This window comes from Drosophila tropicalis, unplaced genomic scaffold (genome assembly GCF_018151085.1).
Source record: "Drosophila tropicalis isolate 14030-0801.00 unplaced genomic scaffold, ASM1815108v1 contig_859, whole genome shotgun sequence".
Taxonomy (NCBI): domain Eukaryota; kingdom Metazoa; phylum Arthropoda; class Insecta; order Diptera; family Drosophilidae; genus Drosophila; species Drosophila tropicalis.
The window spans coordinates 12,790,424-12,813,679 of NW_027173353.1; the positions used below are offsets into that span (position 1 = coordinate 12,790,424).

General features: G+C 38.0%; 1 protein-coding gene across 7 annotated transcripts in view; it reads left to right on the forward strand.

Moving 5' to 3' along the window:
- The first annotated feature begins 14,071 nt into the window (after window positions 1-14,071).
- Window positions 14,072-23,256, forward strand: part of zfh2 (Zn finger homeodomain 2) — a 41,670-nt gene continuing 32,485 nt past the window's right edge. For all 7 annotated transcript variants that reach the window (XR_011033283.1, XR_011033282.1, XR_011033284.1 and 4 more), the window contains exons 1-2: window positions 14,072-14,100; window positions 16,205-16,587. The gene's annotated coding sequence lies outside the window, so the exon portion shown is untranslated. The remainder of the gene's footprint in view (window positions 14,101-16,204; window positions 16,588-23,256) is intronic.

A 23,256-nucleotide genomic window follows, 5' to 3' on the forward strand; every position in this document is an offset into this window, starting at 1 on the left:
GTAAATCGTCAACTGTTAAGGCACTTAACGAACTTAATTGAAGAATTTAAAAACATACCGACCATCCCCCGCATCACACAACCAGCACAGCACCCCTCCAAGCCGCATTGTCTTCGCACAGTTCTTAGCACCACATGTAAGTCAATAAGTTGTTTCCTTAATAACTAACCAGTCATGGTCAAGTGGTTACGTTGACTTCAACTCCAACGGGTTTTCCATGAACTTTTCCTGTTTGCCTGAAGTTTTCCGTGTCCTTGTTGTGTTGTGTTTTGTTTTGATTTCCAACTGGCTGTGCGTGTTGAGCCATGAGAATCAGCTGTCACTCACAAAGCGATAGTCCGACAGACGCAGACCCGTCTATATATGTACGTATCTATGTATGTATGTGTGTATGTAGGTAGGTATGTGATGATGATGATGACATTTTGCCGGCCTCTGTGGGGCTCCGCCGCAAGCGAAAGGCTACAAATGAGCAAAAATCAGTTTAGAGTGAGGAATTCCCCATCAATTGGTTTTGTATGTGGTATATGGTGGATGAAAAGGGATAGAAACACCGCCAGAGTCAGGTATAGAGTTCGAGCATCAGTGTGGGGGAAAAGGGGTTCTAAATTGATGACGATAGAGATAGAGGGGAAAGCTATCCTTTTGCAAATGTCTTGCCTACGCCCATGCATCACACACTCACCACTGGCCTGGTCGACGCACTCACATTGAGGCAAGTTGGCGTGGCACGCGCCTAAATTTATTACAAGGTGATAAAGTTTTGCGATAACACAAGTCGCCCGAGAGCTTGCCAGAAGTACGATGTCCATTCTGACTTTTTGTCCATTTCCTTGACCACTTTCAAGCTGCGAGTCCAGCCGAAGGTTGCTAACACGACCCTTGTATATACACACGCACACACACACACACACACGTCAAATTTCGGTCAAGTTCAGTTCATTCACGTTTGCTTTCCTCTATTGTTGTTGCTATCAGCACTACATACATATAGTACACAGGATAGGTACATACATACATTCATATATATGTACATAGGTATTTCGATTGAAATTTCATCGCTTCGTCTTGTTATCTGATTTGTTCTCTAAATTTAACGCAAATATAGATAGATCAATTTCATGAGGCATATGTAAATGAATATAACCAAAGGAAGAAAAGGATATTTAACCAATCTGAATCTCTGTAGCCATGTTATGTGGATGTAGCTCTTTAGCCCAACTTCACCAGCCAATTTCGCATAACTTGGCTAGTTTTCATTAAATTTTTATGATATTTCGTTTACCAATAGCCAGATACAAAGCGGAAGATAGAAGGATATGGGCATATAGGCATCATATTGATTCGGTACATACTGAGAGAACGTCCTCTACACTAAATTCTCTGTCCAGGTTCATTCACAAAGAAACTAATACAAATTTTCAACGAAATATGTAAAATTTTACAAAATTCTGCAAAGAAGCAGAGAAAGGAATTCTCTCTCACACACACACAGCCAAGATGGGCTGGAAAAGAACAAAAACAAAAACATTAAAGTTCACACAATCTAACCGGTGCGCAACATCCATAATGTTATTATCATCTCGGCAGTGTTTGTATAAACAACCCTAGAGTTGGTACAAATGACACAGGTAGAAGAGGAGGCAGAGGTAGGAATGAGTGGGATGAACGGCCAAGACTGGCCGGGGCTGGTGTAATTCTTGACAATCAAAATGGGAACGGAGTATCAATAAATATAACCTGATCACTTTAGATCCAACACTCAGTTGTCGTTGTATCAATATCAATGGGACATCGGATGGGGTATGGGCCCACATGGGCACACAACAAAAACTAATAATAAAAAGACAAAAAGAAAACAAACTCTGGACTATAAGTCGGAGTGCAGACGACTTGATACCCTCTACTGTCTGCTTAGTAACTGAATCGAAAGCGATTCTAACTCCGTTTGAGTATAGGTAAAAAACGATGGAAACAGGTGCACGGATCTAAAGGCTTTCTGATCTGGATTGTGGGCAATTCCATATACCCTGCCAATTTCATTTGAATAGGGTATCAACGACATCAACTCGAATACAAATGATCAAAATTCAGAGTCACGAGAGAAATCGAAATCATAAGCACAATCGAATCGAACTGGATAGGCGATACTGGTGCTCGCTCTAATCTGTCAGGTCCATAGATGACCATTCACATACCAAATATTTATGGTCAGACAAAAAACAGATACAGACGCAGTCACAGAAACAAATAAACGCTACTCACACACGCACACACTCTTGTTATGTGATTTAAGGCAGGTACCACTACCACCTACCTACTAATATGTTCTAATCGTATTCACGCTGCTTATTAACTCTCAAATTTACGATTTCATTCATACTTTCGGTCGAGAAACACTCACACACACACAGAGAAAGAGAGAGAGGGGGAGACACCTGTCTGATCTTTCCCAAAGTTAGGATAGACCGTTTTAGGCAAGAAGACTTATATTTGCAAATTTTCAGCTGAAGCTGTCCTTGGAAAAAGCTAAGATTCGTATAATTAGTTAAAACATATAGCTAGATAAGTGACAGACAGATTGACAGATACATATACATACATATGTAGTATGTCTATTAATATGGGTGTGTGCCCGCTGGGCCCTGATCCGCTATACATTTGGACAAATTAGCATTTTATCGCCTCGAATGTTACGGTACGAACTCATCACAAATTCGTTCGAACTGTGAAAACTATCGCTCTTGTCTCGCTCACACCGATAATCGGATAAAACTGATGGGTTAATGAATGGGGACCTCATCTGAATGAATTCATAAATATGCAAGCAAACCGGTCACCGGTGTGGACCAACTGAGAGTCGGAGTTGGAGAGGCGGCCCAAGGGACTGGGGGCAGCACCTAAAACCAAGCCCATGAATGAAGATGGTGAGATTAATCTGTAGGCTGGGCTGTGGTGACATCTATGTAGGTACAACCAGCAATTACCATTAGCCACGTGGTATTTCAAATTCGAAAAGTATCTGTAGATACATATTTAACACTTTGACTCACATTTCGAAAACTTTGTCCAGAAACAAAGCCGAAGACAACCTATCGACTTATAGAAAGGCATACAATTGGTATTCAAAATAGCAAGACAGATTAAAATCTTCGAAACAATCGTATGCGATTCTTATTTTAGATGCTACCAAAAAGTTATACAATTGATTTGGGTTCGTTTTTTCTCTCTCCTTTGTTCTTTGTTTCAGCGAAATCGAAGGCGTTAGAAAAACCCGTTCGGTAGGTAAAAAGTGTCTTGAAGTTGTAGTTTGACCATGTGCGATGTGCCATAAACGATTTTCTAGGTGTTGATGGCTCTTTCACAATTACATCAGACTCGAATTGGCAGTGTGAATAGAGCAAGTTGAAATCACGAGTCTACAATTCGTAAGATGCCCTGACGTTTATTAACTTGGTTAAGGAACATATACCTCAACTGACTAAAACGAAGTGGAAGAATTATAGATTTTACAGAAAATGTCCTTCTAACATGGAATATTTCAATTCCAGTTCCTTGATGATGTCATAGGTGAAGACAATATGTTGATGATAGCATGATTATGGCCATATCCAAACATAGACATAATGCAATAGTTAATGTATGTATATGCAATATTATGTAGCAGGTATAGTAAAGACTTCACTTTGAAGTCTGTGAGTTTTGTTAGGCTAACTGCAAAAACTTTGACACATTTGTGGTACCTTCTCAAAGGACTTTATCGCTTTTCGAGTGATCCGGAGAGCAAATTAAAACTGATTTCTTTAATTTCGAAATTAAAACATTGGCTAGGACCGACCATGTTTTATTCTCTATATCAATCGTAATTCAAATGAGAGAATGACAGTGTAATGTAAAATATGTATATACATATATAGTATGTAAGGTAGTATAAAATCTGCTCAATACACACATTAGATGATCAACGGAAAATGTTTTAAACGACTTGGGAACAAGTATTATCTTTTAATGACTTTGATGTGTCTTGCTTGTATTATATATTAATGATTTTTACAAACAAATCGAAATTTTAATTTTAAATCTAATTAAAAACAGAGTTTTACCTTCGAATCGTCAAAATATAAGAAACAGACAGAATGCATAGATTCTTGCTTAGCCTCAACAGCCAAACCGATATAGCCGGGTCCGTACTCTGACTAGCAAAACTATAACCCAAGTCTGGAGTCGGTCAATGATTGAAGCATTTCCGTACTGAAACAATATATTGAATTTAGAATTGGCACCAAACCGATTCTTCCTTTAGTGCTAAAGCAGTTCACATAAAGAAAACTATTACCTTAGATAGTTTGAGCACATACTAACCATTTAATCATTGACTAGAGCCACAATCCAAGTGTGTGGGGACCGAAGTTTTGTTTCTCTTCGAACGAATAACACTTTAGCTTATAATATTAATATTTCAACATACTGCAGAAAGAATGTCTTCGAATGGGGTAAAACATATGTCGTTTATAAAGCATTTTTCTAACACTTTTGGCTTATTAAAGTTTAATTGTCGATTCGATATTTTATGATACAAAAATGTTTAAAATGTTAATTGTCGACTAAAACCTATGAGAGTAACATTTGGCCTTCTCATTTCTACTATGGGTGACCAAATGACTTCAGACTTTTGGCCAAGAGAGTTGAGTAGTTGCAAAATCAAACGGTCGAAAGATCATCATTGTGGGATAACTTTGAAAGAAGTTATGAGCTACCCAATTGGAGACCGTAAACTGGAGCTATATACTTGGCCCTCGCTCAACACGGACTCTTTGAACACTAACTTGGTCTTACACGGTTACAAATTTGCTCCCATCTCCCCATCTCTCCCATCTCGAAACATTTTTTTTTTTTTTGCTGTCGATTATAAGGAGTGCTATAAGGAGCTTTAAGAGTCACCAAACAATCGAAAATGACTGATTTTTTTGATAAGGAGACACCAAAAAAGAAAACATGTTGAAACAAACTGTCTTAAACTATAAATGCCAACAAATGCATTTCAAATTTGATTTGAATTGAAACATATGATCACCTTAATTTTTAACATTTTGAAGTTTCTATTAAGTTTAACTCTTTAATTAATTATATGAAGCATCTTTTTTTATTAAATACCAATTAATTAATTTGGAAAATATGAATGTTATGCATTTATTAAAGGCATATACATAATAACTTTTAATTAATTTTGAACAAATGTATGAAACTTTAATAAAAACAGACCAAACTTGAATAATAACAAATTTTTTCTCTGCCAAGTTTGAATTTTGAGAACTTAACCCCTTATTTTGTACTGAATCCATGTTTCGCTTAACACGAGGATTTCTAGGAACGTAACCCCCGTGATAAGCGAGAAAAACTATGCACACTTGGCCCTCGCTTAGATCTCTTAAAAATTCGGAGACTTTAAGAGCTTGAACTATCAAATTCGCCTTATAGTCTTATAGTCTTTGTGCTGTAACGGTACATACATTGTGTATGTGTCATATCCTTAACTCCTAGCATCATCGGACCTTCCCGAATTACTAATGAATAAGTTTATAAAAGAAATATATTGATTATTAGCAAGCAGTTCGTCTATTGATAAGCTTGATGGGATTATAAACCTAACGGGAACTACATACATACATACATAAATATTTGCTGTGAACCAAAGTGGACTGTGTCTTTTCATAGAAGTTTATATCTTTGTTTTTCAACTTTACTGAAGTTGAACTCATATAGATTTATAGAGTCACTTCTCCCCCTCTAGGAAATTGAACCAATTCATTTCCGAATTTATAATTAACATGCATACGAATTGATATGCCCATGAACGATGCATATTACCCTACTAGGCAAATGCATTACCTCCAAGTATAACGAACCGATTTGGAAAAGTCTGCGTACACGATTTGTTTGATCACCTGTATTTATTTAAAATGCCTATTTAGTACGTAGGTATGGGTGTCCGTGTGTTTGTGAGCGATTGCCATACACATACACACACACACATGCATAGATACCTACATTTTTGGTGTCGGATTGACGTTGGGGTCTGTGTCTGGCTCTGGGTCTGGGTTAGAGTCTGGTCTGTGTGTTTGTGATAAGCACGAAGAAACTATGGTTTCTAACAGTCAAACAATCATTTTCATTACCTCACTCAAGCCCATGCCCATGTTTACCCATCCCCCTTTCCGCCGCTTCTTTCCACCGCCCTACAAACGATTTTAGGAGTGGTCGCCGGGCATCTGCTCTGCGTACAATTATTTGTTAATGATTTGTGTAATTAATTAATATGCAAACATTATACACTATGTCTCTGGTTATGTGAGTGTGTTAGAAAGCGCGCTAATTAGTTAAGATGATACTGCTCTTGGTTACTAAGAAACCTTTTAGTTGTTCTTTAAATTATGGAAGGAAAAAATGGTAGCATATATCAAATACTACTCCTTGTATACACACCTACATACATATGTATGTCTTTGAAGAGTTATGCACCATAATCCATCTAGACACAATCTCAGACACTTTCGTTACCCATACAAAAAGACGGCTAAGTGAAATGGAATGCAGGAGAAGGCCTTAAGATAGTGTCTTATTTTAGAGGTACATCATCATCTTCTTACCATGCAAAGGACAATTAAGGAGGGATCCTGTTGGGCTGACTATCACACGGCAACTATCGTGTGGACTAATAGACTAAAGAAATACAAACTACAGCCATCTATGAGCTAAAAACGAACCGATAGATATAGTTAGTAGAGGTATAGAAGACTTTGAGGATTACATATATATTATTTGGTATTATATGATTAGAATAAGAAAATTATAAATAAATATTACAGCAGCTTATTTGGCCTACTCTCTCATACAAATTAAAGTACCATAACAGCACGGACTGCTTGTCCTGTATCCTCCAGATCACACGATCTGCCTTCTTCATCAACCAATGAGCCGAATGATTCACTGCTTAGAGTGATTAATAAATTGTTTGTTTTTTTCATTAAGTCAATAGTATTATCATTGAAAGAAATTAAAAATACACCAATTGAAGGGCATATGGATTGAATACTGAATTTTATAATCTATAAATTGGATAACTTATTTAAAACATTGTCCTTAAATGCAGGTACAACATTGTACCCTTGTGATGTTGCTTTAACCAAATTATGCCTTTGCCAATAATAGCCGATATATTAGCCCATTAAATATAGAAAATTAATTGTCAATCTCCGATTGGAATACATAAAATCTAAAATGATTATCAGAACAACGACTTACAACAAGAGTCATATCGTCTAAATGGTATCGAAAGGTTAGTTTGGGTCAATAACTTAGGCAAGTCTATTTTGCGATTTAAGCTGATGCATAAAATAAGATGCATATAATACAGCTTTTGAACGGATTTAGGCCTAGTCTGGTGCGTCTCATGTTGACCAAGACAAGATCCATTATCTACGACATGATATTGGAAATATGTATGTAAGTTAAAAGTTAATTAATGGCCCAAGAGTATGCCAAATCGATTAAGGACTATCGTTTAGGAAATGAGTGAAAATTGAGGAAAATTAAGATTGGTCATGCTGGCATCAAGACTGCAACTTTTTGACAATGGTTTGTATTCGACTAGGTAAATCCATATGTTTTGCAGCGTGAGACAAGGTTTAACATCGTCTGCATACATAAGCACACGCAAATGAATGATAAGTGATGAAAGACCGTTAATAAACAGTGTGAAAAACAATGGGCCCAAATGAAAAAAAGGTTCACTTGATGTCACCTGAATGCAGTTAGAGGACTTTAAAGGACCTAATGCATTCTAGATGTGAGTATCTAACAACGAACACACGTCAGTGCATTTGGCATCAATTTGTTTGTCATTTCTAATCCATTGATTGTCAAAATATTAGTTATGTTCGGTGGTTGTAGATCTTCTTCTAACAACCAATGTTCGGATGGTGAGCTGGAGATGGAGAACTACAAGAATATTTAATTGAGAAGCAAAACCTTTTAGAATTCACAACACCAGATAATTGGAAAATTCCCCTAAAATATAATTAAGTTAATTAATACAAAAAGCATTTACACAGAACATAGGCACAAACCCAGGGATATCTCAGGACCCTGGAGAATACTCGGGTTGAACTAGGTTAAAGAAGGAAGATAACTTTCATCAATCACTGAATTAAATACACTTTTAGGCTTTTTTAACTTCTAGGAATACCAATAATTTGCTTATAATTTTATGAAGGTATACATTGATTTGAAAAAATTCCGCAAACTTGATCACCTGATCAGTATTACCTGATATATATTACCTGATTTTTAAATGGCAAGAGAGGTTGGTGGTTAGATAAAGCTATAAGATAACGAAGGATCTTGCGGAAACTTAGTTGAATTCTTATAGCATTAAATATTAACTGCAAATTTTGGACTTGCGAAAGAATACGGAGTAATTCAGATTTTTATACCATGCACCCATGGGGTGAAATGGTATATTAAAGTCGCCAAAATGTATGCAACAGGCAGAAGAAGCTTTTCCAACCCCATATTATTATATAATCTAGATCAGCATCAACAGCCAGGTCGATTTAGCGATGTCCGTCTGTCCGTCCGTATAAACGCCTAGATCTCGGAGACTATAAAAGATAGAGCCACCAAATTTGATATGTATGCTTGTGTAGTATGTAAAGTGATCGAGTTTATTTCAAATTTTGCCACGCCCTATTCCGTTCCCATAATTTGAAAAAACTCGACTTTCTTCCGTAATTTTCTACCATATGTCATTTAAATTTAGCACACTAAAGTTTGATATTAATATCCAGCAAATTTGATTAAAATCTGACAAAATTAGCCACATTATGGATATAAACATTTTTCCATAAGGCCGTAGTTGGCCTTTGGCTGGTGGGGGCGCTAGGGTGCTCGTATGCTTGAGTGAGCGAGAAACTCAGTTAATTCTTGTAAAAAGCATTTCAACAGAATTTTTTGATAAATACATAAATGGATTTGTTATTATAAATTTATAATATTTGTTTCACAGGTGCATATAATACTTAGATCGGCGAGACAACTTACTTACTTCATTCAACTTGTTATATACATATGCTTTGATATTGTTTTTTAAGGAAACGTTGAAGTGGTCTTTCGCCATACCCAGCGTATCACAATTGGTCCTTGAAATTATTGAATTCTTTTTATTTTGATTAAATTAATAAGTCATCTTAATAATAATGCAACTGTTGAAAAGTCGTTTCTCATTTATTGTACCTAGTTACCTCATTCCTTTGATTCAAAAAGTCCTCACATATTTTAAGATATATTTCAAATTGGAGTAAATTATTGCTAACTTGAGCACAAACAAATAAGCGTCAATATTCTGTTGAGTATTTAAAAATAACTTAGAAACTTATCTGAAATATTTACTTTCTATGTAGACTCTTGCAGATTACGTAATATTTTAGATAAAGAGTAATAAGGGTTGGATTTTGGATATGTAGTTGTATAGACTATCAACCTAACTATATAACCTAACTAACTTTGTAGTCGAACCCGGATCCTCATTGCTCAGTTGCCTAATTGACTTGGCCACTTAGACAACTCATCTACCGAGGACTGCGGACTTGGTAAATAAATGGGATGAATGTCCTTTTCTACAAAGTATACTACTATGTAGTAGTTTCATAAGATATATGTGAATGAATAATCATCTTTCAAAAACTAGAACTAATCAATGCTGTCCATTTTACACATTTTTACTGTAATGCAAGGAACTTTTAGTGTATTTGTGACAATTGTAAGTAAAAAATCCTAAGGATAAGTTAAAAACTAGACTTTCTCAAGCATATTGCTACTCCTTGAGGTGCACCATTTAGAATAAGAAAAGCATTTGGTCCTTGAATAGTATTCTGAATCTCAGATTATTAACCTTTGCAGCCGAGGTGTTAGCTTTAGTTATTATATTCACAGGTTGAAGGACTCAAATTTGAACTTTTTACAATGTATCAATTATTTGAGGAAATGTCATCCACAGGCAACATGAAAAGGTGACCTTTCTATCTAATATTTCAAGTTCTAACATTATCCTGATGACTTCGAACCGCAATAACCACTGGCTAAAGCTACGGGAAGATTGTAACTAAAGAATGGACAGTCCAAGTGTTTACCTTGATTTGTTTGTGATGTTTATGAAACAATATTTTTGTAAATACTTACATCAAGCTGGTTAAGAAAGAGTAAGTTTAAAATGAATTGTTCTTAATACATAGTTACTATTGTTAGTAATGATTACAATCATTGAGATCAGTTTATTTAAAGTAGTTGGGGTTTTCAAATCGAGAGGGGGGCTGCCTATCTACCTATATTATTAGCTAAAAAGTTATTGCCAAAAAGTGTGGTTATTATGCGATGGGTACAGTACGGAAAGCCTTTGAGCTGTCTGTGTACACATTCGTATGTTTATTCGTATGTATGTATGTGTATACCTCCTTACAGTATATATACATATGTACATATGTATATATGCCAGTATTTCTTATTTTTTCTCGCACCCACCCCTCCTACCCCATGACAATACATAAAGCTTCACACACAGTTTCAAAATCGCAGCGTTTTCACGTGAAATTAAAAAGGAAAACTGCCTGCTGACGGCAGCAGCCAACCAACCAGTCGACGTGCTTAAAACCCACCCACTGCCGCCCACCTAGGACCGCGAAATGAGCAAAACTTGTATGTACATACGAAGAGTGTGGGTACACGTATCTACATACATACATATGTACATATGTGTGTGTAATATGTATGTATGTGTGTAATATGTACCAAAGTATGTGTGCACACAGCATACGCTTATGTATGCAAGCACATCTACATACTCCCCAATATACATACACACATACATCATACATACATACATACATACATAATTGCGAAGGAGTTAAAAATGCTTGCTCGTTAGTCAAAAAAGAAAAGGAAAAAAAACACGAAACGAAACCGAGGGCTCTGCCATCGTCAATGCCGTTCTGCAGAGTTGCTGGCGGCTTGCTGGAGATGTAGGAGATGGAGATTCTAAAATCCCCCAACCACCATATCCATGCATACACACACACACACATCCTCGTGTACTCACACACATGTATGCATACATACATCCACAGTACATGTGAGTGGTGTGTATGTGTGTCCAATTGAATGTGTGGGCTGTGAGGAAAGGGGTTTCCTATTCCTCTTCCTTTTCCACTCCGCTCCACTTTCCACTGCCATCATTTGCTTCCATTTGCTGTCGGTTGAGCTCAACTTCTCACACCCCGAATACCCTATGTAAGGCGAAAATAATGGAGATTTCAAATCTGTAAGTTTAACTTTATGGAAGCTTAGTGACAGGGTATTCTGAAGTCGGTGCCGCAAAAGCAGGCAACAGAATATTGTTCATTTATATTTAAAAGCGTAAACGCAGACGCGAATTTTATGTGTCTTCTCTTTTTGGTAGTCGAGTGTGACTTTTTCCTGCGAACTGCGAAATGAGAATATATGAATGTGTGTGTGTGCGTGTGTGTGTGTATACAGGATCAAGGCATACATACATACAAACTCGTGCTGCCCCCATATACATACATATGTAAGTAAGTGTATGTGTGTGTGTGTGTAACGTCGTTGTATCAGTGCAAATGATGGGATGGCAGCGGCAATGAAAATGAATCCAAGCACAAACACATCCAAAGACACACATATACATTTGTACGTATGTACGTATGTTTCAATGTGTTTGTGTAAAGGGTGGAGCATCATGCGGCACCTGCCCTTGTCCTGGTCCTGCTCGCAGTCGCATTGCCGCTACCAACAAATAAAATGGAGTTTGACAACAAGTTGGCTATTCAAATGAAGTTAGTGTCGATACTCAGAAAAGAGGATGAGTTTCGCCTTGCCACAAGTCCAATCAGCGAGCTGCAACTTGCATTTTTGACGAAACATGGAAGATTTATTGCCCAAAACTTACCACTCCAACACACGCAAACACACACATATGTACATCTACAGATAAAAATACATAGTTTGAAATTGGGAGAAACCTTTCATTACCAATTCCAAGCAGAATGAAAAAAAAGGTGTCAATAAGACACAATTTCTTATCGAATTCTCTAGTACAGTTTCTTCAAGACTTCTCTATTTCTCGTCTCTCCTCTTCTACTTATTTATATTTAACTTATTGTTTGTACTTTTCAAATCCTATTTAGTTAAGATGAGAGAATCAGATCGAAGATGGATCCAACGTAATTCTTATGAATGTTTTTCTGACCTATTAGAACTGCTAATTGGTTGAATTTAATGTGTCCATGGACCATAATGAGTAATTTTAGCATCTCATTTCAAAAGTAGAAGTTAACGCCAAATATATCAGACACCCCTCCCCATTAAATATTTTAAATATATGTATATGTATGTATATGTAAGAGTAGAAGTTATAATTTAAGCTCATCGTAAATTTTATATTTACAATATACACATTTTTTATGGGGTGCCAATTGCTTCCCTTTGACAAAAATCTAAGCAAAATCTTTTAAATATCGTAGATTCTAAGTATCAAATCTAGCCAAGTTAAGCCAAACTGAATTCGAAACAGAATCCTGAATCCTTTTTGTGTGTTTGAATAGTTGTGTTGAGATATAATTCTCATTTTATAGGTGTCTAATACCAAATTCGAGGCCTGTCCCACCTAGAATCAGGACTCCCGCTTATACACCGCAGTTGCTGATGCCGCAACTTCCGACGGCAGTTATACAAAAATAATGAACGATGATTGCATCGACTACAGCACCCACTCAGGCGCGAGCAGAGCAGATATATAAATACATACGTATACTTGTAGTCATGTGTGTGTGTGTGTGTTTATGTACAAAACAGAGAGACAAACACACATACAGACATACAATAAAGCACATTGGTACATTGTTTTATCACATCTTGTCTCGCTCTCTCGTAATTACCACTCTGCGTGGCAATAATTACCCCCATCCCCACCACCCCCATTGCCATTCCCATTACCATTACTCTCGCTCTCTTTGTATCTCTCTCCAACTCGCTCGCTCTCTCTCTCCCTCTCTCTTTCCTTTGCTCTTTACGCATGTTCATCGTTACTGTTAAGATTCTCTCCTCCGATTTCTCTCCCCACAGTCACAAGTTTCAGCTTTATTAATTCTATTGTTATTACAAAAAATGTTTCAAAAGTCGAGTTTTTAAAAATATATCGAATTTTATTTTAATTTATAGATTTTTGAACGATAAGAAATCGAAATTCCTAATTATTGAATAATTGCCAAAAGTATAAACAAAACAGAAGGCAACTGCTCTCCTTTCCTCTCCCATTTTTCGTCAGTTTGGGTCTCTCTTCACTTAACAGTCGGCCGGTGCTCTTAACATCGAGAATTGAATTGAAATTGAACAGAAGTTGAACGGAAAACCTAACAGCGGCTTGAGATACTATTGCTACTCTTGCTCGTGCGGCCGTCTCTGTGCCCAACGAAGTCAACACGAAGTACACAGGCTACACGCGAAGAAATGAATGTTCACTTGACAACTTTTAAAAATATGTTGCAAAAGACGAAGAGTGAACAGAGAAAGTGATAATATTTCAAAAAAGAAAACATTTCATTTAATGTTATTATGCAGAAGTAGCCAAACGAGAGCAATCATGAGTTTGTATGTTTACATTTTAAAAGTTTCGGTAAGGCAAGTAAGAGGGCGGGTACCAATCCATTTTATTTCAAGGCTTTTTTTTTTAATTTAAGTTTTAAGATCAACATTTTGTGTAAAGAACGGCGTTGAGGGTTAACTTTTTTCTTTGTTTTCTATTTGCAATTTGCGCAGTGTAAATCAACTTACGCACACAAGCAAACGCACACATACAACGACAACTTGTTTTGGCTCTCTTTGTGCCGACCCCTGCCCTATTGACGAACCAAAGTGCCCGCACGGTGCCGACCCCTGCCACAAGCAAAAGATACTTTTGCTCTTGCCTGTAATCAAAAACAACAAAAATTCAGTCGAAAAAAATCGTTGAACGAGTCAGACGCGAGTCGGATGGTGAGTTGTGTTAATTGTGCCGTAGCAGTGCGTGCCTGTTTCTCAGCGATTTGGATTAAATGAATATGGGATATGAATTGAAAATTGTATTTGAAAGAAAGATACTTTAATTTTTGAGAGTTCGCATGCTTTCAATTTCAAGTGCCGTGCAAAATGAAATGCAAAAGTGAACGATGGCAGTAAATGCCAAGAACCGCAGTGTTGGAATATCTATTACTGCCTTTGATTTAAAAGAATCAAGTGGCTTTAATAAGTGAATGCAGTCTCAGTGAATAACTTAACCTGGAATAACTGTAGTTTACCATGTTTCAGGTGTTACTCTCCCGTCGTACCTGTAAATGTCCCTGTCTCTGTCCCTGTGTACCCGCCGAAAATCGATCGTTAAAGTGCACCGTCTCAATAAAAGTGTTTGTGTGGGTGTAGAAGAAAAAAAAAAAACAAAACCACAATGTCGCCCGAGACTAATGCAATCGGGATTCGGGTTTGGAATACCGCAATTACCGCATACAGTGGAACAAAATTCATTAATAATCGCGCGTTCATCTCATCCCATGCCAATTGCGATCTCTCCTGGTGTCTCATGGATCGTCAAATCTCAAGAAATTTGCTGAAATATCAATTCATATAGAAAAATATATTTTGTATATGTACATACATATATAAGAAAGGACTTAGATACCTAGCAACAACAACAGTAACAACAATGGCATTTAATTCAAATCAATGGGAAAAGAGATAGCACATCGAAGTGAACACAAAAGAAAGAGCAACAGAGATAGCCACCCAAAAAAAAAAAAAAAAAACTTTTTAATTGCATTCCAAGCCGAAGTAGTCTTAGAACGAGGACTACGAGGACGAGAGTGTGCGCCGCGCTGCAGTAAGGGTGCGAGCAAGAAAGAAAGAAAAAGAGACAGCAAGAGAGAGAGAGAGAGAGAGAAAGGAATAGAAAGAGAGAGAGAGAGAGTGCGAGAAAGAGTGAGAGAATGGGACCAAAAAAGGGTGCGAGATGTGCTCTCCAAATCTAATGAGCACGTGGTCCATGAGAGGAAGAAGTATGCAAAAGAGCCAGAGTGTGTGTTTTTTTATAACGCTTCGACGCTGCGTCAACGCTGGCGTCGCCCCTCTTATTGCAAATACGAATGGATGTGTGTGTGTGAGTGTGTGTAATGTATGAAAAAGAGACAACTGTCTCGCTCGTTATAGCAGCCAACTAGGAGTAAAAGTGTTGATATTAAAAATGCAAAACGCAGAAGTTGGCAAATTAAATCGGCGGGCGTACCGCGCAAATGTGCACTATCTGGTCTCTCTCTTTCTCTTCGATCCAGCATACACACACACACACACAGTTGCTAACGTGCAAGACCCTGCATGTACGTGGGACATGTGTGTACTTGATTTAGCTTTTGTTTCATTTATGTACACATATGACAGATGTGTGAATACATACATACATACATACAATTTGTGCGTATAGCGGTAACATACAAAGGTGGTACCGCTTCTCGCGGTGATTTTCTCTCTTTGCCTCGCCTTATCCTTTTTCGTCTGTGTGTGTGTGTGTTTTTTGTGTGTTTTTTACCGCTTTCTCTCTCTCTCTCTCTATCTCTCTCTTCCAATTAATTGACGACGACCGACAGTTTGCCCCGAGTTTTTGTCAAGTGCTCAGCCAATGAGTGGGTAGCTTTTTAGGGAATTAAAACAAAATTTGCATTCGTCTTCCAAGTATGTGGAATGTTCCGTTACCATTACCGTTGCCAGAGTCGTTGGCTATCATCTCAGAAGGCCAGGTCGGTCGCTCACCTGTCACTGGTCACGGCAATTACACCCTCACCTCACCCTCGTTCGTGGTGTTGTTCTCTCGTCTGCTTTGCGGTCCCTTGTATGAGTTTTCGGTCCCTCGGTTTTGTTTTAGCCCTGCCTGCCATATCCTGCTCTCTGTTTAATTAGAATTCCTTCCGTCATTATGCAGTTCCTTCGCAATTCGACCGGATGCCGTTTAACAGTAAACTGCGAAAAGGATGTGAATGTGTGAATTACGATTTAATGCAAAGTTAACTTAAATTGTACATTTTTTTTTCGTTTTGTTGTATTCCTCGACTTCCAGGTGCACACCACTCCCAACTCGTCACGCTACATGCTCGATTCAAAGTTCCTATAATATTTAAGTCTAAAAAAAAATAAATAAATAAAACAGTACAAAATTACTTACGTTTAAATTAATTATCTACAATACAAAATCTACAACAACATAATCAAAATTAACAAAAGAAAACGCAACTAAAACACACAAATTCAAACTGAACTGAGATCCTTCTTACTTTAACGGCAATTAAAATCGCAAAGGAATATCAATGAGTAACAGGAACCGAACAACTGGATTTACAATGCAATTCTAAACCCATCACATGAGGTCATACATCATATGAGATCTCCAATGCAACAGAAACAATTAAGGCGCAACGATTAAGGATGAACTTGACTGTTTAGGTGAGTCCCAAGTACCTATCTTAAGATTTCCTTCCTTCCTTTCCAAAAAGTATGAAATTTGGTACATAATTAGTTAATAAGACAAAAAGTCATTTAAGGTCCTTTGTCAGTTTTCCTTTGTCAATAGTTAATGTGTCATTTAGAGTAGACTTGATCAGAAGCAGAGACATGGCATATAGAAAGGATGCACAAAAAATAAAATTTTAGCTTGATCAGTTTAATTTAATAATAAATTTTAAAATGGTCTTGATGAATTATTCACACATTTTATTCAAATCGCAAACATTTTAATAAATACTTTTATTAGTGGCGGATATTAATAACAAATTAAGAACTTTAATCTTCTGGATGAGATATTATTCTTTTTAAAATGCGTTTAGTGAACTTTTTTATAAGCAATAAAATCTTTGACAAACCTGGATTCGGCTTTGACTGTCATAGAAATAATACACAGATCCGACAAACTGATGATTCGAGCTGTTCCCTAGACAATATAGCAAGTTCATCGCTAAGTTGTAAAACTTGATTTGGTATTATCATAGTTCTGACCTGCCCTAAGACCAAACTTTAGGCAAGATCCAACAATTTGGATTAATTAAGCGAATCAAATTTCGGGCATTATCTAAAATAATATTTGTATCAGAGCTATGCGATTTGGCTAAAAAGACATGGACCTGTTCCAAGGGTTAATTGAGAAAAGCTCTCCCTTTTAGCGCAATCTTCAACAACAACATGGCCAATTAAAATCATTTTTGGGGCAATGACGCGATGCCGAATCACCCTTTGACTCGACGTTAATTAACAGCCACCTCTAATTAGCCAATGACGGAGCAGTTTATTTTTGTATATACAAAAGTACATGCATATAAAGATATATACTTACTTACGACGTATACACATATATATACGTGTTGGTTTGGAGGGAACCGAACCTCGCCGAGCCAGAAGCGAACGCGACTCGGTCGCGGCAGAGTAATTAAGCAGAGCCCCCAACTCAGTAGTCGTCAACAGAAACAGCAGCAGCAGAGGGGAATTGGAGAAGCTAAGACAATGAAATGAGAAGACGAACGAGAAGAGAACTTGAATATTACGCTCTTTCAATTTTATGCGATGCTGCTGTATGGAGAGCAAAAACAGAAGAGTAAAGCAACAGTGTGCGACAACCGCCAACGCGCAACTTGATTGGTCGGTCGATCCACTTCCACCTTCCCAATTCCCCTGCCTACTCATCCCAGTCCATGGCATCTCATACCCATGCCATTCGTATCCGCATCCCCATCGGTTTTTGTGCTGCTGCGGCTGCTGCTGCTGGCACATGTTCATATGTTTTGTTTGATTTTGTTTTTGCTCGCTCTGGCTTTCACATCCACCTTGCTGCTGCGCCTGCAGTGCCATATGTGGGCCTTGGTGTGTGTGTGTGTGAGAGTACGCGTACAGAAAGTTAATTGCTGCCTTTCCTCCCCCTCTCCGCCTATCCCACCACATCACACTCGATTCGTTTGGCATTGCTACTGGTTGGATCTCGCAATCCCGTGATTCGTTATCGTCACCCAGAAAAAGGGAGGAACTCTTGGGTCGTCATTTACTCGCCCAATGTTAATTACAAAAGCAACCAATTAAGCACTCAAGCGCTTAATACGTACATACGAATACATCTACAACTGTATGTCGTTGGTCGTGATACATACGATATATGTATACAATTTTATATTTATTTACTGTTTACTGTCTGTTCGCTCTTTTCTCCATTCCTCATTCGCATTAGTATTCGCAAGCGCAGTGAACACGTAGTTTAACCAATTAAAACCAAGCTCGAGCTTTATTTCCATCCCATCGAGGCGTAGTAACCCATTGTAATTATCAATTTATCGGCCGTGCGTTGGATAACTGATAATTGAAAAGACGTTGGATATCGTCGTCAGAGATGATTCTAGATACCTTTCTTGGATTCTTCTCGCACTAATTGTTCGCTTGGGTGTGGCCAAAATAAAGAAAATTTACATACGTATGTAGATACATGTGTAGTTACTTGCATACATATTATATATACATATATATGTATGTATGCACATATGTACATATATACATAGGTACATGCGAACATTTTTACTAAAACATCATCCCCCAGCCGGCAGTCGACATTCGACAGACCCCAGAATTTCATTTCTTGTAAGAAATGAGCTTTCGCCTTTGCCGTGTGTACACACACACACAACAGCGTGTGTCCTCTGCCTCTGCAGCGGGCCATGTAAAGAAGGCAAATAGCAAAGGGAAGGCGCAAAAATCGATAATGCCGAACAACGAAATTAAAATAAAAAACGACACTGAAACTGAAATAAAAAAAAGCTTCTTGGTAGGAATATTTTTGTCTGTGCCTGGGATTGTGTATGTGTGAGAGTGTGTCTGTTTATGTGTGTGTGTGTGTGTGAGTGACTGGGAATGGAAGTGTGGGTGACTATGTAAATGCGATGGGGAAGAAGGGAGAATAATTCCCGATGTGAGTGGGGGTGGCGTCTGCTGAGAGCTGCTCAGCTATTCTTTTTACTAAACGAAGGAGAAGGAGTTGGGGATGAAACAATTTTTCCTCTATGTGTGTGTGTGTTTGTGTTTGTATGTACATACATTCATATACCGAGGCAAACAAATTATAAACGTAAAAAGCAAGCGAAATGAAAAAGACTTTGAAATTCAACTCTACTTCTTCTTCATTGCAGGAAGAAAATGCCGACACTTTTAATCCTTCGGCCATTATCTTGACAGATCGTCGTTACTAGATTCATGCTCTTTAGGCGGACTAATTTTTGATTTCTTTGAGAACCGGTTCAAATACATAAATTTAAAGACAAAAGGATTTAGTGAAAAAGTTTCGCAAACTCCATTAAAAACTTTTGTTTCATTGTAGATCAACAAATTCTATTTATTTCGATCACTTGTTTTTTTAACTACATACATACATACATATATCCTTTTTAAGCAATTTTCTATTTAAGACAATTTCTAATTTAAAAATAAAATAAAAATTGAAGACCCTTTATATAATTAGTTCTTTCCATTCGTTGAGGGTCCTTTCACCCTATTCCTTTTGTATGTTAGGCAAAGGATGGAGGTGCATACACCGATAGGAGATAAAGGTTAAGGTTCGCAGGTACAAATTCAACAATAAGACAGACACCCTCACCCATAATCTGTGTAACATGTTTCTCCTTTAGTCCTCTATATTCAGGCAACTTGGAAATAAACGGAATAGATCGACATTCACACACACACATATACAGCTGTGTTTTGTATTAGATATCAAAACATTGCGTTGTTTATTGTCCATGTTAAAAATGATTCAATTCAATTCTTTGCTTCATTTCCCTAATAAGAGTCGTCCTTTAGCTTCTGATCCATCATCATACATACATCGATTCATTTTGAACTGGAATATCTATAGTTACATGTTCTACACTTTCTTTGAAGAAAAGTAATAATTACTATGATCAGCACACCACTAATACACCCTTCCAGATTGTGTGTGTGTGAGTTGGCAGAGGGTATAAAAAAAGTCCTAAAAAAGAAACAAAAAAAAAAAGGCCTGCTTGAAAGTGGGGTGACTAAAGCGGGTAAGGGTAAGGGTGGGTGGTTGGCTGCCTTGGTCCTGGTCTAAAATGAGATGAAAATGTGTAACCATAATAAGAAATCTCAAAAGCAAAGAAATATGAAAAAGACTGCAACAAAAAAAAAAAAACAACAAAAAAATATAATAAGAAATCGTCGCTCTGAGAGACAGACGACAGCAACAGCGACAGCGGCGCGACGCGACGCGCGTGTAATTGTGTACTTTATGTTCCTGCTCTTGCTCCTGCTTTTGCTCCTATGCGGGGGCTCATTCACCCCTCATTTCGCATTGCGCTGTCCCTTTTTAGCGACACCCACAAGCCGAAACTGCTTTGCTGCGTTGCCAGCGACGACGTTAAGTTAAAGCTGCATTAAGTAAGGGTAAAAGAGATAGCAACTATCATGGATGGCAATGTCGAAACGAAGCGCAGTCGGCGCAGTCAGCGCATTATGTATAAATTATTTATTTACATTATATTTATACTCGCACCCGCTGGATGGAGTGGGTTGTGGAGGAGGAGACGAGACGATGATATAAGGAGAAAAATCGTGCAAATGTCGACGTCGACGGCGACGCCGACGTTGTGCTCCTGCTGCTTCTTTTTTTAAGTCACAGCTTCAGCTGCGCCCCGCCGTAAGCCAACGTTATTGCCATGGCAGCCGAGCGCTGGTGTCTGCGTGTGTGTTCAATTACAAATACATACATACATAAAATAACAGAAAAAAGGGGTACAACACAACGAAAGCAGAAAAAAAACAAGCTAAAAGGAAAATGAGAATGAGAATTAGTACACGAACCACCCGAACACGAAGAAACCCGATTCAGATGCAGGAGACAGGATTGCGAATTATTCGGAAGAAGAGGTGGAAGGTTTTTTTTTTTTGGAGAGCGACGGCAGACAAAAATAAAAAGAAGAGAGAAAGAGCATTTTATAAAGAGAGCGCAACTGCAGTTTTTCTCTCTTTCTGGCTCTGGCATGCTAATTAAATTAAAAGCCTCGCTTGCTCGCACTCCCTCTCTCTTTCACTCGCTCACTCACTCTCTCAGCACTCTCTTTATGTACGTATACATTCTCAAATTATGTATACGCCGTGGGTACATAAACAAACCTCTCTCTTTTTATATGCTTCTGCTTGGCTAACTCTCCCACACGAGCGTGAGCGAGACGGAGATGGGTGGCAATGATTGTGCCGTTCTTATTGTTTTTGTAGATGGGATGCTGCTGTGCTACCGCTTTGTCGTTTCACTCGCGCTCGTTTTATGAACGCTTTTAAGGGGTCTGGGTCTCATTACAGTTACTGCTTCGTAACCCTAAATACATACATACATACGTACAAATAAACAATCATACATACATACATACAAACATACATTCATTTATATGTATGTATGTATGTAGAGACGAACAGTTCTTAAACCTGGGTATTGTGCGCGTCAATGAATGAGCCGCCGGAGAGTGGAGAGAAGCTAACGAACGCAGCTAAAGTAGGCGTGGCGTAAGAAACAGAACCATATTGGGGCAGACTCAGACTGCCTGGCTGGCTGGGCTTGGCTATAGTGACACAAATCTGCATATCGCACATAATTATCGGGCGTAGAGTTTCCTCCAAAATGATGTATGTATGTATGTACATATTGTCTATGTATTACATACATCTATGCATACATAATTAGGAGATGGATCATTTTGGTTTCATAATTTATATTGTCTCTTCTAATGACTATACTCTGATTCGGCCATACAAATATACTTTTGTTGATAATACAAGCCATTCGAATGTGTACATCCATATAACTTTGCTTTATGATGAATTTCAACTCTTTGAATTATTAAAATCAGCGGTGAAAATATGAATTTGCATGGAGAAGGAATCTACGGCATAGCCAAAGTAAGCCCGGCCCTCTGGTTTTAATTTATACACACATACATATACTACAGAAATGGACGGACGTAAATATGTATGTACACACTTCCAAACATTCATAAATATACACAATATACATACATATGTATATGTACATACATACGTCTTCCGTCTTTGTATGAATGTATGTATGTACACACAATGTTCTCATCCCAATCTCACCCACTCGTTCTCATACGAAGATGGGACTCACACACACACACACATGTCATGGGCATGAGAGTGGTGGTGGAGCTTGTGCGTCGAATATTCGCACACTAGTGCGGTCGCATCTTCTGATTGGTCGTCCACAGCGAGAGTCGAATGCGCCCGCGTCCCTCTTGGCATGACTGCTTTAATTAACTTTCCTATGCCGTAAACAGTGTCCATGTACTTAATTGGTTCAGGGGACTCAGCTATCAGGCCCGGACTCCACCCACACATGTCGTGGTTGACAACTAGACAAGGGGTCAATTCGACAGCGACGACCACCTCATTTGCATTCCAACTAAAAATCCATTCGAACCACAATAAATTGTAGTTATGATCCGTTGGCGTTCAATGTTTTATTTGATTTATTCAAAGAACATAAAAATTGGTTTGCCAAGGTGACTCCCCATATAGTCCTTCCCTTTATATGTTGACTTTGCCATATACTCAGTCAAAGGACATTGCATTTGTATTTAATTAGACTGAACAAGCGGAGTAGTATTGGGAGTCCACGGGAGCGGTCTTGGAAAGGTGTATACAAATGTTGATCAGTTTTTTCTACATATATACATGGTTTCCGTTTCCGTCATTGCCTGATTTAGTTAAGAAACGAGAATTTTTTCGGTTTCACTCACAATTTGTTGGGCTTGTCGCAATTACCGGGTAACCCAGACTCTGACTCGGTCCGACTTGCACTCACGTGAGTGCTGTAAACGTGGGTGAGAGTGTGAGAGTGGGTCAAGTTGCCGGGCGACGACGCGTCATCGTGGTCATTCACGTATATGTATATATATATATATCGCATGTTTGACCACAGTTTGTTTGTTTGTTTTGTATGTGTGCGTGTATTTTAGCACCTACTCCTCGTGTAAGTGTTCGCTTTTATCTTTACGGTCAATAAAGGTTTTTTTTTGTGTCCGAAATGTCTGCATTAGGGGTGGGATTCCACATACA